General features: G+C 44.3%; 1 protein-coding gene across 1 annotated transcript in view; it reads right to left on the bottom strand.

The window, feature by feature from the left end:
* The window catches only part of LOC141155581 (uncharacterized), a 118242-nt gene that overhangs the window by 84367 nt on the left and 15231 nt on the right, over nt 1–18644 (bottom strand). The window lies entirely within an intron of this gene.

Below are 18644 nucleotides of genomic sequence, written 5' to 3'. Positions count from 1 at the left end.
TAACACCTACCCCACGGACACAACCTTTTTTCCCCTTCCCAACACGCCTATTCCCCTTTCCACCAGCAGCAGGCCTTTTTCCACTCATTTTGGTGGTTAACTAATTAACAACTCTGGAGTTGTTTGCACAAAAAAACAATGCATGGGAACCGAGCAGAGCTGAGTGGCCAAACTGTGGTATTAGGCCAAAACTATTGGCTGGGTTAGATGCAGAAAAAAATTATATTCAATTTGCAACCTGATGGAGGTCAGTATAGATGGACTAATAGAGAAAGTCCCACACACTGCTAGAAGGCCAAATATTTTTTCAGAGCTAGATGCAGAAAAAAATATATTCAGTTTGCAACCTGATGGAGGTCTGTATAGATGGATTAATAGAACAAGTCCCACACACAGCTAGAAGCCCAATATTTTTTCAGAGGTAGATGCAGAAAAAAATATATTCAGTTTGCAACCTGATGGAGGTCAGTATAGATGGACTAATACAACAAGTCCCACACACAGCTAGAAGCCCAATATTTTTTCAGGGGTAGATGCAGAAAAAAATATATTCAGTTTGCAACCTGATGGAGGTCTGTATAGATGGATTAATAGAACAAGTCCCACACACAGCTAGAAGCCCAATATTTTTTCAGAGGTAGATGCAGAAAAAAATATATTCAGTTTGCAACCTGATGGAGGTCAGTATAGATGGACTAATACAACAAGTCCCACACACAGCTAGAAGCCCAATATTTTTTCAGAGGAAGATGCAGAAAAAAATATATTCAGTTTGCAACCTGATGGAGGTCTGTATAGATGGATTAATAGAACAAGTCCCACACACAGCTAGAAGCCCAATATTTTTTCAGAGGTAGATGCAGAAAAAAATATATTCAGTTTGCAACCTGATGGAGGTCAGTATAGATGGACTAATACAACAAGTCCCACACACAGCTAGAAGCCCAATATTTTTTCAGAGGTAGATGTAGAAAAAAATATATTCAGTTTGCAACCAGATGGAGGTCTGTATAGATGGATTAATAGAACAATTCCCACACACAGCTAGAAGCCCAATATTTTTTCAGAGGTAGATGCAGAAAAAAATATATTCAGTTTGCAACCTGATGGAGGTCAGTATAGATGGACTAATACAACAAGTCCCACACACAGCTAGAAGCCCAATATTTTTTCAGAGGTAGATGCAGAAAAAAATATATTCAGTTTGCAACCTGATGGAGGTCTGTATAGATGGATTTATAGAACAAGTCCCACACACAGCTAGAAGCCCAATATTTTTTCAGAGGTAGATGCAGAAAAAAATATATTCAGTTTGCAACCTGATGGAGGTCAGTATAGATGGACTAATACAACAAGTCCCACACACAGCTAGAAGCCCAATATTTTTTCAGAGGTAGATGCAGAAAAAAATATATTCAGTTTGCAACCTGATGGAGGTCTGTATAGATGGATTAATAGAACAAGTCCCACACACAGCTAGAAGCCCAATATTTTTTCAGAGGTAGATGCAGAAAAAAATATATTCAGTTTGCAACCTGATGGAGGTCAGTATAGATGGACTAATACAACAAGTCCCACACACAGCTAGAAGCCCAATATTTTTTCAGAGATGGATGCAGAAAAAAATTATATTCAATTTGCAACCTGATGGAGGTCAGTATAGATGGACTAATAGAATGATGCTATGCCCAAAAGATTTTACTTCACTAGGTGCAGTAAAAAAATTGGTATTCTATACACAGGTGGTATATCTTCAAACACAGATAGGCTACTCCACTGACTAACACACTCTGCAATAGGCCAAAAAGGATTAGCTTTGCTAGATTCAGCCAAATGCTGTGAAAAAAACTTGCACAGCACTGGCACAGACCTGCCTGGCAAAAACTGATAGGAACTGATGTAACCTAGTCCTGAAAAGGACTCCAATTACAATTAGTCTTTACTCCCACAATCTATCTATTTAAGAGCACAGACCTGCCTGATAAAAGTCGTAGGAAATGCTGTAACCTAGTCCTTAAAAGGACTGCAATCACAACTATTCCCTACTCCCAAGCTATCTGTAGATTTGTGCGAAAATTGGCTTGAAATTAACAAGGTATAGCGCACACAGCAACAGCGGTGCCGTCTAACACGCAGCTGCAGCAGTGAGAAAATGGTGGCGACGGGGAAAATGGCTTGGTCTTATAGGGCAAGTACATGTGACATACACTGCCAATGACACATGCCCTTGCTTGTGTGAAAAAAAGCACTTCGCTCCGTGTGTGCGCTGCTGATAGGCTGACAGATTGCACCTCCCCACTGTAAATGCGGGAAAGAGAAAAAAAAAATGGAGATCTTCATTGTTCCTGCAGAGATCCATCCCCTGCCCCTCCCCCCACCCAGCTGTACACTCAAACTGCGTATTAACATTAATTTTCATCATTACTGAGAAAAAATCCAGTTATGATTTTGGTGCACGAACAGTTATCGAACATAACCTCGAACAGCCGAATTTTTCTCAAATTGTTCGTGTTCGCCGAACGGCTCGAACACCGCCCAAAACAGCTCGAATTTGAGATTGGCGAACAGTTTGAGTAGAACAACGCTCATCTCTAGCAATGACCCTTACAAGAGCCATGCAGTACAGCATATTACAATCATTAGTCCCATTATTCGGGAGTGGGTCTCCCATAGTATTTGCTTATGCCTTCCAAGCAAAAGCTTCCAAAAATTAGGATGGAGCAACTTGCAATGCCTCCTACTAGAGCAATGCAGTACAGCATATTACAAACATTAGTCCCATTATTGGGTTGTGGGTCTCCCAAAGCATTTGCTTATGCCTTCCAAGCAAAAGCTTCCAAAAATTAGGACGGAGCAACATGCAATGCCCCTTACAAGAGCCATACAGTACAGCATCTTAAAAACATTATTCCCATTATTGGGGAGTGGGTCTCCCATAGTATTTGCTTATGACTTCCAAGCAAAAGCTTCCAAAAATTAGGACAGGGCAACTTCCAATGCCTCTCACAAGAGCCATGCAGTACAGCATATTACAAACATTTGTCCCATTACTGGGGAGTGGGTCTCCCATAGCATTTGCTTATGCCTTCCAAGCAAAAGCTTCCAAAAATTAGGACGGAGCAGCTTGCAATGCCCCTTACAAAAGGCATGCAGTACAGCATATTACAAACATTCGTCCCATTATTGGGGAATGGGCCTCCCATAGTATTTGCTTATGCCTACCAAGCAAAAGCTTCCAAAAATTCGGACGGAGCAACTCGCAATGCCTCTTACAAGGGCCTTGCGGTACATCGTATTACAAACATTAGTCCCATTATTGGGGAGTGGGTCTCCCATGGTATTTGCTTATGCCTTCAAAGCAAAAGCTTCCAAAAATAGGACGGAGCAACTTGCAATGCCTCTTACAAGAGCCTTGCGGTACAGCATATTACAAACATTAGTCCCATTAATTGGGAGTGGGTCTCCCATAGTATTTGCTTATGCCTTCAAAGCAAAAGATTCCAAAAATTAGGACGGAGCAACTTGCAATGCCTCTTACAAGAGCCATGCAGTAAAGCATATTACAAACATTAGTCCCATTATTGGGGAGTGGGTCTCCCATGGTATTTGCTTATGCCTTCAAAGCAAAATCTTCCAAAAATAGGACGGAGCAACTTGCAATGCCTCTTACAAGAGCCTTGCGGTACAGCATATTACAAACATTAGTCCCATTATTGGGGAGTGGGTCTCCCATGGTATTTGCTTATGCCTTCAAAGCAAAAGCTTCCAAAAATAGGACGGAGCAACTTGCAATGCCTCCTACAAGAGCCATGCAGTACAGCATTTATCAAACATCAGTCCCATTATTGGGGAGTGGGTCTCCCATAGTATTTGCTTATGCCTTCCAAGCAAAAGCTTCCAAAAATTAGGACGAAGCAACTTCCAATGCCTCTCACAAGAGCCATGCAGTACAGCATATTACAAACATTAGTCCCATTATTGGGGAGTGGGTCTCCCATAGTATTTGCTTATGCCTTCCAAGCAAAAGCTTCCAAAAATTAGGACGGAGCAACTTGCAATGCTCCTTACAAGAGCCATTCAGTACAGCATATTACAAACATTAGTCCCATTATTGGGGAGTGGGTCTCCCATAATATTTGCTTATGCCTTCCAAGCAAAAGCTTCCAAAAATTAGGACGGAGCAACTTGCAATGCCTCTTACAAGAGCCATGCAGTACAGCATATTACAAACATTAGTCCCATTATAGGGGAGTGGGTCTCCCATACTATTTGCTTACGCCTTCCAAGCAAAAGCTTCCAAAAATTAGGACGGAGCAACTCGCAATGCCTCTTACAAGAGATATGCGGTACAGCATATTACAAACATTAGTCCCATTATTGGGGAGTGGGTCTCCCATAGTATTTGCTTTTGCCTTCTAAGCAAAAGCTTCCAAAAATTAGCACGGAGCAACTTGCAATGCCCCTTACAAGAGCCATGCACTTCAGCATATTACAAACATTAGTCCCATTATTGGGGAGTGGGTCTCCCATAGTATTTGCTTATGCCTTCCAAGCAAAAGCTTCCAAAAATTAGGACGGAGCAACTTGCAATGCCCCTTACAAGAGCCATGCAGTACAGCATATTACAAACATAAGTCCCATTATTGGGGAGTGGATCTCCCATAGTATTTTCTTATGCATTCCAAGCAAAAGCTTCCAAAAATTATGAGGAAATGCAATGCCCGTTCGAAGAGTCGTGGAGGTCCCAGTAGCTTAACAAGACGCTTTTAATGCCCCTCAGAAGAGATGTGGAGCTCAGAGTGGTATAACAAGACGCTTTTAATGCCCCTCAGAAGAGACGTGGAGGTCAGAGTGGTATAACAAGATGGTTTTAATGCCCCTTGGAAGAGAAGTGGAGGTCAGAGTGGTATAACAAGATGCTTTTAATGCCCCGCAGAAGAGACTTGGAGGTCAGGGTGGTATAGCAAGACGCTTTTAATGCCCCTCAGGAGAGACGTGGAGGTCAGAGTGGTATAACAAGACGGTTTTAATGCCCCTTACAAAAGACGTGGAGGTCAGAGTGTTATAACAAGATGGTTTTAATGCTCCTCACAAGAGACGTGGAGGTCAGAGTGGTATAACAAGATGGTTTTAATGCCCCTTACAAGAGCCATGCAGTACAGCATATTACAAACATTAGTCCCATTATTGGCGAGGGGGTCTCCCATAGTATTTGCTTATGCCTTCCAAGCAAAAGCTTATAAAAATTAGGACGGAGCAACTTGCAATGCCCCTTACAAGAGCCATGCAGTACAGCATATAACAAACATTAATCCCATTATTGGGGAGTGGGTCTCCCATAATATCTGCTTATGCCTTCCAAGCAAAAGCTTCCAAAATTTAGGATGGAGCAACTTGCAATGCCTTTTACAAGAGCCATGCAGTACAGCATATTACAAACATTAGTCCCATTATAGGGGAGTGGGTATCCCAGAGTATTTGCTTTTTAATCCAAGCAAAAGCTTCCAAAAATTTGGACGGAGCTACTTGCAATGCCCCTTACAAAAGCCATGCAGTACAGCATATTACAAACATAAGTACCATTATTGGGGCGTGGGTCTCCCATAGTATTTGCTTATTCCTTCAAAGCAAAAGCTTCCAAAAATTAGGACGGAGCAACTTGCAATGCCCCTTACAAGAGCCATGCAGTACAGCATATTACAAACATTAGTCCCAATATTGAGGAGTGGGTTTCCCATAGAATTTGCTTATGCCTTCCAAGCAAAATCTTCCAAAAAATAGGACGTAGCAATTTGCAATGCCCCTTACAAGAGCCATACAGTACAGCATCTTAAAAACATTATTACCATTATTGGGGAGTTTGTCTCCCATAGTATTTTCTCATTCCTTCCAAGCAAAAGCTTCCAAAAATTAGGACGGAGCAACTTGCAATGCCTCTTACAAGAGCCATGCAGTACAGCATATTACAAAAATTAGTCCCATTATTGGGGAGTGCGTCTCAAGCAGTATCTGCTTATGCCTTCCAATCAAAAGCTTCCAAAAATTAGAACGGAGCAACTTGCAATGCCTATTACAAGAGCCATGCAGTACAGCATATTACAAACATTAGACCCATTATTGGGGAGTGGGTCTCCCATAGTATTTGCTTATGCCTTCAAAGTAAAAGCTTCCAAAAATTAGGATCAAGCAACTTGCAATGACCCTTACAAGAGCCATGCAGTACAGCATATTACAATCATTAGTCCCATAATTGGGGAGTGGGTCTCCCATAGTATTTGCTTATGCCTTCCAAGCAAAAACTTCCAAAAATTAGGATGGAGCAACTTGCAATGCCTCCTGCTAGAGCCATGCAGTACAGCATATTACAAACATTAGTCCCATTATTGGGTTGTGGGTCTGCCAAAGCATTTGCTTATGCCTTCCAAGCAAAAGCTTCCAAAAATTAGGACGGAGCAACATGCAATGCCCCTTACAAGAGCCATACAGTACAGCATCTTAAAAACATTATTCCCATTATTGGGGAGTGGGTCTCCCATAGTATTTGCTTATGCCTTCCAAGCAAAAGCTTCCAAAAATTAGGACGGAGCAACTTCCAATGCCTCTCACAAGAGCCATGCAGTACAGCATATTACAAACATTTGTCCCATTACTGGGGAGTGGGTCTCCCATAGCATTTGCTTATGCCTTCCAAGCAAAAGCTTCCAAAAATTAGGACGGAGCAGCTTGCAATGCCCCTTACAAAAGGCATGCAGTACAGCATATTACAAACATTAGTCCCATTATTGGGGAATGGGCCTCCCATAGTATTTGCTTATGCCTTCCAAGCAAAAGCTTCCAAAAATTAGGACGGAGCAACTTGCAATGCCTCTTACAAGGGCCTTGCGGTACAGCATATTACAAACATTAGTCCCATTATTGGGGAGTCGGTCTCCCATGGTATTTGCTTATGCCTTCAAAGCAAAATCTTCCAAAAATAGGACGGAGCAACTTGCAATGCCTCTTACAAGAGCCTTGCGGTACAGCATATTACAAACATTAGTCCCATTATTGGGGAGTGGGTCTCCCATGGTATTTGATAATGCCTTCAAAGCAAAAGCTTCCAAACATAGGACGGAGCAACTTGCAATGCCTCCTACAAGAGCCATGCAGTACAGCATTTATCAAACATCAGTCCCATTATTGGGGAGTGGGTCTCCCATAGTATTTGCTTATGCCTTCCAAGCAAAAGCTTCCAAAAATTAGGACGGAGCAACTTGCAATGCCCCTTACAAGAGCCATTCAGTACAGCATATTACAAACATTAGTCCCATTATTGGGGAGTGGGTCTCCCATAGTATTTGCTTACGCCTTCCAAGCAAAAGCTTCCAAAAATTAGGACGGAGCAACTCGCAATGCCTCTTACAAGAGATATGCGGTACAGCATATTACAAACATTAGTCCCATTATTGGGGAGTGGGTCTCCCATAGTATTTGCTTTTGCCTTCTAAGCAAAAGCTTCCAAAAATTAGCACGGAGCAACTTGCAATGCCCCTTACAAGAGCCATGCAGTACAGCATATTACAAACATAAGTCCCATTAATGGGGAGTGGATCTCCCATAGTATTTTCTTATGCCTTCCAAGCAAAAGCTTCCAAAAATTATGAGGAAATGCAATGCCCGATCGAAGAGTCGTGGAGGTCCCAGTAGCTTAACAAGACGCTTTTAATGCCCCTCAGAAGAGACGTGGAGCTCAGAGTGGTATAACAAGATGCTTTAATGCCTCTCAGAAGAGACATTGAGGTCAGAGTCGTTTAACAACACGGTTTTAATGACACTTGGAAGAGACGTGGAGGTCAGAGTGGTATAACAAGATGCTTTTAATGCCCCGCAGAAGAGAATTGGAGGTCAGGGTGGTATAACAAGACGCTTTTAATGCCCCTCAGGAGAGACGTGGAGGTCAGAGTGGTATAACAAGACGGTTTTAATGCCACTTACAAATGACATGGAGGTCAGAGTGTTATAATAAGGCGGTTTTAATGCCCCTCGCAAGAGACATGGAGGTCAGAGTGGTGTAACAAGATGGTTTTAATGCCCCTTACAAGAGCCATACAGTACAGCATATTACAAACATTAGTCCCATTATTGGGGAGTGGGTCTCCCATAGTATTTGCTTATGCCTTCCAAGCAAAAGCTTCCAAAAATTAGAACGGAGCAACTTGCAATGCCCCTTACAAGATCCATTCAGTACAGCATATTACAAACATTAGTCCCATTATTGGGGAGTGGGTCTCCCATAGTATTTGCTTATGCCTTCCAAGCAAAAGCTTCCAAAAATTAGGACGGAGCAACTTGCAATGCCTCTTACAAGAGCCATGCAGTACAGCATATTACAAACATTAGTCCCATTATAGGGGAGTGGGTCTCCCATACTATTTGCTTATGCCTTCCAAGCAAAAGCTTTTAAAAATTAGGACGGAGCAACTCGCAATGCCTCTTACAAGAGATATGCAGTACAGCATATTACAAACATTAGTCCCATTATTGGGGAGTGAGTCTCCCATAGTATTTGCTTATGCCCTCAAAGCAAAAGCTTCCAAAAATTAGGACGGAGCAACTTGCAATGCCTTTTACAAGAGCCATGCAGTAAAGCATATTACAAACATTAGTCCCATTATTGGGGAGTGGGTCTCCTATGGTATTTGCTTATGCCTTCAAAGCAAAAGCTTCCAAAAATTAGGACCGAGCAACTTGCAATGCCCATTACAAGAGCCATACAGTACAGCATGTTAAAAACTTTATTCCCATTATTGGGGAGTGGGTCTCCCATAGTATTTGCTTATGCCTTCCAAGCAAAAGCTTTCAGAAATTAGGACGGATCAACTTGCAATGCCTCCTACAAGAGCCATGCAGTACAGCATTTATCAAACATCAGTCCCATTATTGGGCAGTGGGTCTCCCATAGTATTTGCTTATGCCTTACAAGCAAGAGCTTCCAAAAATTAGGAAGGAGCAACTTGCAATGCCCCTTACAAGAGCAATGCAGTACAGCATATTACAAACATTAGTCCCTTTATTTGGGAGTGGGTCTCCCATATTATCTGCTTATGCCTTCCAATCAAAAGCTTCCAAAAATTAGGACGGAGCAACTTGCAATGCCTCTTATAAGAGCCATGCAGTACCAGCATATTACAAACATTAGTCCCATTATTGGGGAGTGGGTCTGCCATAGCATTTGCTTAAGCCTTCCAAGCAAAAGCTTCCAAAAATTAGGACGGAGCAACTTGTAAAGCCCCTTACAAGAGCAATGCAGTACAGCATATTACAAACATGAGTCACATTATTGGGGAGTGGGTCTCCCATAGTATTTGCTTATGCCTTCCAAGCAAAAGCTTCCAAAAATTAGGACGGAGCAACTTGCAATGCCCCTTACAAGAGCCATTCATTAAAGCATATTACAAACATTAGTCCCATTATAGGAGAGTGGGTCTCCCATACTATTTGCTTTTGCGTTCCAAGCAAAAGCTTCCAAAAATTAGGACGGAGCAACTCGCAATGCCTCTTACAAGAGATATGCGGTACAGCATATTACAAACATTAGTCCCATTATTGGGGAGTGGTTCTCCCATCGTATTTGCTTTTGCCTTCTAAGCAAAAGCTTCCAAAAATTAGGATGGAGCAACTTGCATTGCCCCTTACAAGAGCCATGCACTTCAGCATATTACAAACATTAGTCCCATTATTGGGGAGTGGGTCTCCCATAGTATTTGCTTATGCCTTCCAAGCAAAAGCTTCCAAAAATTAGGACGGAGCAACTTGCAATGCCCCTTACAAGAGCCATGCAGTACAGCATATTACAAACATAAGTCCCATTATTGGGGAGTGGGTCTCCCATAGTATTTTCTTATACATTCCAAGCAAAAGCTTCCAAAAATTATGAGGAAATGCAATGCCCGTTCGAAGAGTCGTGGAGGTCCCAGTAGCTTAACAAGACGCTTTTAATGCCCCTCAGAAGAGACGTGGAGCTCAGAGTGGTAAAACAAGACGCTTTTAATGCCCCTCAGTAGAGACGTGGAGGTCAGAGTGGTATAACAAGACGGTTTTAATGCCCCTTGGAAGAGAAGTGGAGGTCAGAGTGGTATAACAAGATGCTTTTAATGCCCCGCAGAAGAGACTTGGAGGTCAGGGTGGTATAGCAAGACGCTTTTAATGCCGCTCAGGAGAGACGTGGAGGTCAGAGTCGTATAACAAGACGGTTTTAATGCCCGTTACAAAAGACGTGGAGGTCAAAGTGTTATAACAATACGGTTTTAATGCTCCTAACAAGAGACGTGGAGGTCAGAGTGGTATAACAAGATGGTTTTAATGCCCCTTACAAGAGCCATGCAGTACAGCATATTACAAACATTAGTCCCATTATTGGGGAGTGCGTCTCCCATAGTATTTGCTTATGCCTTCCAAGCAAAAGCTTCCAAAAATTAGGACGGAGCAACTTGCAATGCCCCTTACAAGAGCCATGCAGTACATCATATAACAAACATTAATCCCATTATAGGGGAGTGGGTGTCTCATAGTATTTGCTTATGCCTTCCAAGCAAAAGCTTCCAAAAATTATGACGGAGCAACTTGCAATGCCTCTTACAAGAGTCATGCAGTACAGCATAGTATAAACATTAGTCCCATTATTGGGGAGTGGGTCTCCCATAGTATTTGCTTATGCCTTCCAAGCAAAAGCTTCCAAAAATTAGGACGCAGCAACTTGCAATGCCCCTTACAAGAGCCATGCACTTCAGCATATTACAAACATTAGTCCCATTATTGGGGAGTGGGTCTCCCATAGTATTTGCTTATGCCTTCCAAGCAAAAGCTTCCAAAAATTAGGACGGAGCAACTTGCAATGCCCCTTACAAGAGCCATGCAGTACATCATATAACAAACATTAATCCCATTATTGGGGAGTGGGTCTCCCATAATATCTGCTTATGCTTTCCAAGCAAAATCTTCCAAAAATTAGGACGGAGCAACTTGCAATGCCTTTTACAAGAGCCATGCAGTACAGCATATTACAAACATAAGTCCCATTATTGGGGAGTGGGTCTCCCATACTATTTTCTTATGCCTTCCAAGCAAAAGCTTCCAAAAATTATGAGGAAATGCAATGCCCGTTCGAAGAGTCGTGGAGGTCCCAGTAGCTTAACAAGACCCTTTTAATGCCCCTCAGAAGAGACGGGGAGCTCAGAGTGGTATAACAAGACGCTTTAATGCCTCTCAGAAGAGACGTGGAGGTCAAAGTGGTTTAACAAGACGGTCTTAATGACCCTTGGAAGAGACGTGGAGGTCAGAGTGGTATAGCAAGATGCTTTTAATGCCCCGCAGAAGAGACTTGGAGGTCAGGGTGGTATAACAAGACGCATTTAATGCCCCTCAGGAGAGACGTGGAGGTCAGAGTGGTATAACAAGACGGTTTTAATGCCCCTTACAAATGACGTGGAGGTCATAGTGTTATAATAAGGCGGTTTTAATGCCCCTCGCAAGAGACGTGGAGGTCAGAGTGGTGTAACAAGATGGTTATAATGCCCCTTACAAGAGCCATACAGTACAGCATATTACAAACATTAGTCCCATTATTGGGGAATGGGTCTCCCATGGTATTTGCTTATGCCTTCCAGGCAAAACCTTCCAAAAATTAGGACGGAGCAACTTGCAATGCCTCTTACAAGAGCCATGCAGTACAGCATATTACAAACATTAGTCCCATTATTGGGGAGTGGGTCTCCCATAGTATGTGCTTATGCCTTCCCAGCCAAAAGCTTCCAAAAATTAGGACGGAGCAACTTGCAATGCCCCTTACAAGAGCCATGCAGTACAGCATATAACAAACATTAATCCCATTATTGGGGAGTGGGTCTCCCATAGTATCTGCTTATGCCTTCCAAGCAAAAGCTTCCAAAAATTAGGACGGAGCAACTTGCAATGCCTCTTACAAGAGCCATGCAGTACAGCATATTACTAACATTAGTCCCATTACAGGGGAGTGGGTATCCCAGAGTATTTGCTTATGCCTTCCAAGCAAAAGCTTCCAAAAATTAGGACGGACCAACGCGCAGTGCCACTTACAAGAGCCATGCGGTACAGCGTATTACAAACATTAGTCCTATTATTGGGTAGTGGGTCTCCCATAGTATTTGCTTATGCCTTCCAAGCAAAAGCTTCCCAAAATTAGGACGGAGCAACTTGCAATGCCCCTTACAAGAGCATTGCAGTAAAGCATATTACAAAAATTAGTCCATTTATTTGGGAGTGGGTATTGCATAGTATCTGCTTATACCTTCCAATCAAAAGCTTCCAAAAATTAGGACGGAGCAACTTGCAATGCCTCTTACAAGAGCCATGCAGTACAGCATATTACAAACATTAGTCCCATTATTGGGGAGTGGGTCTCCCATAGCATTTGCTTATGCCTTCCAAGCAAAAGCTTCCAAAAATTAGGACGGAGCAACTTGCAATGCCCTTAACAAGAGCCATGCAGTATAGCATATTACAAACATAAGTCCCATTATTGGGGAGTGGGTCTCCCATAGTATTTGCTTATGCCTTTCAAGCAACAGCTTCCAAAAATTAGGACGGAGCAACTTTCGATGACTCTCACAAGATCCATGCAGTACAGCATATTACAAACATTAGTCCCATTATTGGGGAGTGGGTCTCCCATTATATTTGCTTATGCCTTCCAAGCAAAAGCTTCCAAAAATTAGGACGGAGCAACTTGCAATGCCCCTTACAAGTGCCATTCAGTACAGCATATTACAAACATTTGTCCCATTATTGGGGAGTGGGTCTCCCATAGTATTTGCTCATGCCTTCCAAGCAAAAGCTTCCAAAAATAAGAATGGAGCAACTTGCAATGCCTCTTACAAAAGCCATGCAGTACAGCATATTACAAACATTAGTCCCACTATAGAGGAGTGGGTCTCCCATAGTTTTTGCCTATGCCTTCCAAGCAAAAGCTTCCAAAAATTAGGACGGAGCAACTCGCAATGCCTCTTACAAGAGCCATGCGGTACAGCATATTACAAACATTAGTTCCATTATTGGGGAGTGGGTCTCCCGTAGTGTTTGCTTATGCCTTCCAAGCAAAAGCTTACAAAAATTAGGACGGAGCAACTTGCAATGCCCCTTACAAGAGCCATGCACTATAGCATATTACAAACATAAGTCCCATTATTGGGGAGTGGGTCCCCATAGTATTTTCTTATGCCTTCCAAGCAAAAGCTTCCAAAAATTATGAGGAAATGCAATGCCCGTTTGAAGAGTCGTGGAGGTCCCAGTAGCTTAACAAGACGTTTTTAATGCCCCTCAGAAGAGACGTGGAGCTCAGAGTGGTATAACAAGACGCTTTTAATGCCCCTCAGAAGAGACGTGGAGGTCAGAGTGGTATAAGAAGACCATTTTAATGCCCCTTGGAAGAGACGTGGAGGTCAGAGTGGTATAACAAGATGCTTTAAATGCCCCTCAGAAGAGACTTGGAGGTCAGGGTGGTATAACAAGACAATTTAATGCCCCTTACAAGAGACTTGGAGGTCAGAGTGGTATAACAAGACGCTTTTAATGCCCCTCAGGAGAGACGTGGAGGTCAGAGTGGTATAAGAAGACGGTTTTAATGCCCCTTACAAGAGACGTGGAGGTCAGAGAGGTATAACAAGACGGTTTTAATGCCCCTTACAAGAGACGTGGAGGTCAGAGTGGTATAACAAGACGGTTTTAATGCCCCTTACTAGAGACGTGGAGGTCAGAGCGGTATAACAAGACCGTTTTAAAGCCCCTTACAAGAGACGTGGAGGTCAGAGTGGTATAACAAGACACTTTTAATGCCCCTCAGAGGAGACGTGGAGGTCAGAGTGGTATAACAAGACGCTTTTAATGCCCATTACAAGAGACGTGGAGGTCAGAGTGGTATAACAAGACGCTTTTAATGCCCCTCAGAAGAGACGTGGAGGTCAGAGTGGTATAAAAAGACGCTTTTAATGCCCGTTGTAAGAGCCATACAGTACAGCATCTTAAAAATATTTTTCCCATTATTGGGGAGTGGGTCTCCCACAGTCTTTGCTTATGCCTTCCAAGCAAAAGCTTACAAAAATCAGGATGGAGGAACTTGCAATAATGGCAACACGGGCCACAGTCGACCTGGTGGGATATTGGTGGTGGAGGCTGATGATAAGGAGAAGAACATAAAACAGCCGAAATGAGGAAGCGTATACCCATGTGTGGGTGTGAAGTGGTGCATGTGAATACACCTCCCGAAATAACACAGTGGATTTGACTTTATGTTACTCTGCTGTCATTTGGTCGTGATGAGAAGCCTGGCCCAATCCAACCCTTGTTCATTTTGATAAGGGTCAGCTTGTCAGCATTGTCAGTTGACAGGCGAGTGCGCTTATCAGTTATAATTCCCCCAGTGGCACTAAAGACACACTCCAATAACACGCTAGCGGCAGGGCAGGCCAGGACCTCCAAGGCGTACAGAGCGAGTTCATTCCAAGTGTCCAGCTTGGATACCCAATAATTAAAAGGCACAGAGGAATCACGGAGGACACTGGTCTGGTCGGCAAGGTACTCCCTCAGCATCTTTTGAAACTTTCCACTCCTTGTGAGAGTACCCTGCGCCTCAGGGTCGGTCCGAAGGGAGGGTCTGAGAAATCTGTCCCAGAACGTTGACAGTGTTCCCGTGCCTCTGCTTGATTGGAGTTGCGTCTCTCTCGCATGTACGCCTTGGTTGGGCAACGAACTGTGACCTCTGCCGCTAGCGTGTTCAGATGGGAATTTTTTTTATCAGTTCTGCAGCAAGGGCCTTTTGGCACAGCCCCATTTTTGCAGACCTCTCCACCTCAGGAATTAGAGAGTGAAAGTTCTCCTTGTAGCGGGGGTCTACAAGTGTCACCAACCAGTAATGAGTGACTGTCACCCAACATTTTGACAACGCGAGGGTCACGGTTAAGGCAGCGTAACATAAAGTTAGCCATGCGTGCCAGACTGGTAACGGGCAAGATTTCCTTGTCCTCACCAAGATGACAACTGACCATGCTCTCCTCCTCCTCCTCCTCCCCCCTGTCCTCAGGCCACCCACGATGAACCAACGGTATGACATTTGTAAAGGTACTATCGTCTACAGCGCATGATACCAGCTCCTGTTCATCCTCCTCCTCCTCCTCCTCTCCCTCATGGTCCCCCAATGCACGTTGGGATGAGATGAGGCTGGGCTGTGTGTAATCGCCAGCTATGGCTTCTTGATCCATCTCATCATACTCTGGCTGCAATGCCTCCTCTTTAGTTCTCTGCAGAGAGCGCTGCAAAAGACAGACAAGTGGGATGCTGACACTAATGATAGCGTCATCGCCACTCACCATCTTGGTGGCCTCCTCAAAGTTTGTCAGGATGGTACATATGTCAGACATCCAGGTCCACTCCTGAGGTCTTATGTGTGGAGTCTGACCTGAATATCGACATCCTTGTTGCAGCTGGTACTCCACAACTGCTCTCTTCTGCTCACAAATCCTTAGCAACATGTGGAGGGTAGAGTTCCAATGTGTGGGGACATCACACACCAGTCGGTGTGCCGGAAGCTGCAAACGCTGCTGCAACACAGCAAGGGCGGCGGAAGCTGTAGCAGACTTGCGAAAATGAGCTGACAGGTGGCGTACTTTCACGAGCAGATCTGGCAACTCGGGGTACGATTTAAGAAACCGCTGAACCACGAGGTTAAGCACATGAGCCAGGCATGGTACGTGTGTGATCTCACCTCGCCTCAGAGCCGCCACCAGGTTACGGCCATTGTCACACACGACCATGCCTGGATGTAGGTTCAGTGGTCTCAGCCACAGATCTGCCTGCTCTTTCACAGCTGTCCACAACTCACAAGCAGTGTGATGTTTATCACCTAAGCTTATGAGTTTCAGCACAGCCTGTTGCCGCTTGGCGGAGGCAGTACTGCAGTGCTTCCAGCTTGTAACTGATGTGGTGATATCTGAGATGGAGGCTGAACATGAGGAGGAGGAGGATGATGCGCAGGAGCTGTACACTGTGGGGGCAACTCTGACTGACATAGGGCCCGCAATCCTCGGTGTGGGGAGGATGTGTTCCGTCCCAAGGTCCGACTGGGTCCCGGCTTCCACTATGTTTACCCAGTGTGCCATCAGGGAGATGTACCGTCCCTGGCCACAAGCACTTGTCCACATGTCCGTTGTCAGGTGGACTCTCCCAGTAACTGTGTTGTTGAGGGCACGGCAGATGTTTTGGGCCACTTGCTTGTGTAGTGCGGCGATGGCACACCATGTGAAATAGTGTCGGCTGGGGACCGAGTACCGAGGGACGGCCACCGCCATAAGGTTGCGGAAGGATTCCGTCTCCACCAGCCTAAAAGGCAGCATTTACAACGCAAGCAGTCGTGAAATGTGCGAATTTAGGTCCGTGGCCTGTGGAGCGTTAGCTGCGAATTTCCGCTTTCGTTCAAAGGTCTGGGATATGGACAATTGAATCCTGGGGTGGGACGTGGACATGAACGTTGATGCTGTTTCTTTAGAAACTGCCATAACAAGTGAAGACTGAGAGGAGGGGGCATCTTTACATGCAGTATGGACAGGGGATTGCCTTGCACACACAACAGGGGGTTCTATTGCACGCACAACAGCGGAAGAAGCAGTGGTGACACCCGCTGACACTGGTCGTGGACCCTGGGGTTCACCCCACAAAGTCGGGTGCTTTGCTGCCATGTGCCTGATCATGCTGGTGGTGGTCAGGCTGGTAGTTTTGTCACCCCTGCTGATGCTGGCATGGCAGGTGGTACAAATGGCCTTTTTGGGGTTATCAGCATAGTCTTTAAAAAAATTCCAGACTCTGGAAGACCTAACGGTTGTACTTGCAACGTCCCTCATGTTGGTGTTACGGGGAACGGTTGCCTGCCTTCTGTCTGCGGCCACCACACTGCTTCTTCCTGCCTGTTGGGGTACTCTGCCTCCCTCCCCCTGTGTGCTGCTAGCCTCACTCTGCATGTCCTCCTGCCACGTTGGGTCAGTTACTAGATCATCCACCACTGCCTCCTCTTCCACTTGCGCACCACGATGCTCCTCATCACTTCCTGGCAATTGTGTCTCATCATCGTCCACCTCTTGTGACAAATTGCCAGCGTCGACTTCCTGTGGCCGTGGCTGTTCAAATATTTGGGCATCGCTACATGGGTTCTCCTCTTCCACCACTTCAAGCGGAGCAGGTGAGGGGCACAAATGTGGAAATGGACCAGTGAACAGCTCTTCAGAGTGTCCAAGTGTGGGATCAGTTGCTGTCTGACGACACTCGGCATAGTGGGAGGAAGGAGCATCAAGGTGAGAAGGAGTATGCGGTCGAGACTCACGGCTACTAAGAGTTGACCTTGTGGAAGACAGACCGGAGATTGTGGTGCCCAGGTAACTGGAAGTATGATCCGCTATCCAATTAATAACCTGTTCACACTGATCAGTTCGCAATACTGTTGTTGTTCTATGCTTCCCTAGTAATTCGGTCAAGAAGTGGGAGCGAGAAGATGTGGCTGTTGGTTGTGGCACATTTTCACCTTGGCCACGGCCCCGTCCTCTGCACGCACCATCACCAGAACATCCACTTCCACGTCCCTTGCCACGCGCCTTTCCCATTGTAAAGGAAGTAAAATAGCTTACACTCGCACTATCAATGGAAAAAGGGTAATAAAAAGTAGATTAGAACCGTGGAAGAGGAAAACCACAGTTCTATTTCTCTGACCTACACCCGACTCTTTTAAACAATCAGAACAATCAGGGAGAAACTATTACTGTTTTTCTTTACGGAAAAAATACCAAAACCTGAATAATAGAGATTTTTTTTTACCGTGGAATGGCAAAACCACAGTTATTGTTTACTGGGGTATACCATAAAATTTTAAATATATATATTTGTGGCTGAACAGTCAGCGACACACTCAAATTGTTTTTTTTAGATACTAACGTCCCAAAACTGGATAATACAGAGATTTGACCCGTGGAACTGCAAAACCACACTTGGATTTGTCGGGCCTACAACAGACTATTTTCAACAGATATATTTTTGTGTCAGAACAGTCAGGAGACACTACTGGGTTTTTTTTTAAGGCAAAAAATGCGAAAAACAGGATAATAGAGATTTTTTACCGAGGAACAGCAAAACCACAGTTTTAATTTACTGGTGTATACCAGACTTTTTTAAAAATATAGATTTGCGGCTGAACAGTGAGCGACACACTCAAACTGTTTTTTTTTAGATACCAAAGGCCCAAAACTGGATACTACAGAGATTTGACCCATGGAACAACATGGCTGCGGCATTACAGTGACTGGCTGGCAATCCCTGCATGTTCATTGACTCTGTTAAGAGCGCCAAACGTGCAGGGCGGAGACTCGAGCTTCGCCCGAGTAACCCGGAAATGCTCGGTGCTCGCTGAACATCCCGAGTAGCGTGAGGCTCGGGCGAGTACTGAGTAGTGTCAAGCATGCTCGCTCAACACTATTAAGCATCTGATTTTTATGGATACATTGCAATTCTGTAACATAGGAAACTTTAAATGTTCTTGTACATATTTAATAGCTGCTGAGTAAAAAAACGGATGACAAGTAAGAACAAAATGGTTC

Source organism: Phyllobates terribilis, unplaced genomic scaffold (assembly GCF_046119375.1).
Source record: "Phyllobates terribilis strain yellow unplaced genomic scaffold, ASM4611937v1 Scaffold_7__3_contigs__length_470593459, whole genome shotgun sequence".
NCBI classification, from domain to species: Eukaryota; Metazoa; Chordata; class Amphibia; order Anura; family Dendrobatidae; genus Phyllobates; species Phyllobates terribilis.
This window is presented reverse-complemented; position numbering and strand designations above follow the sequence as displayed.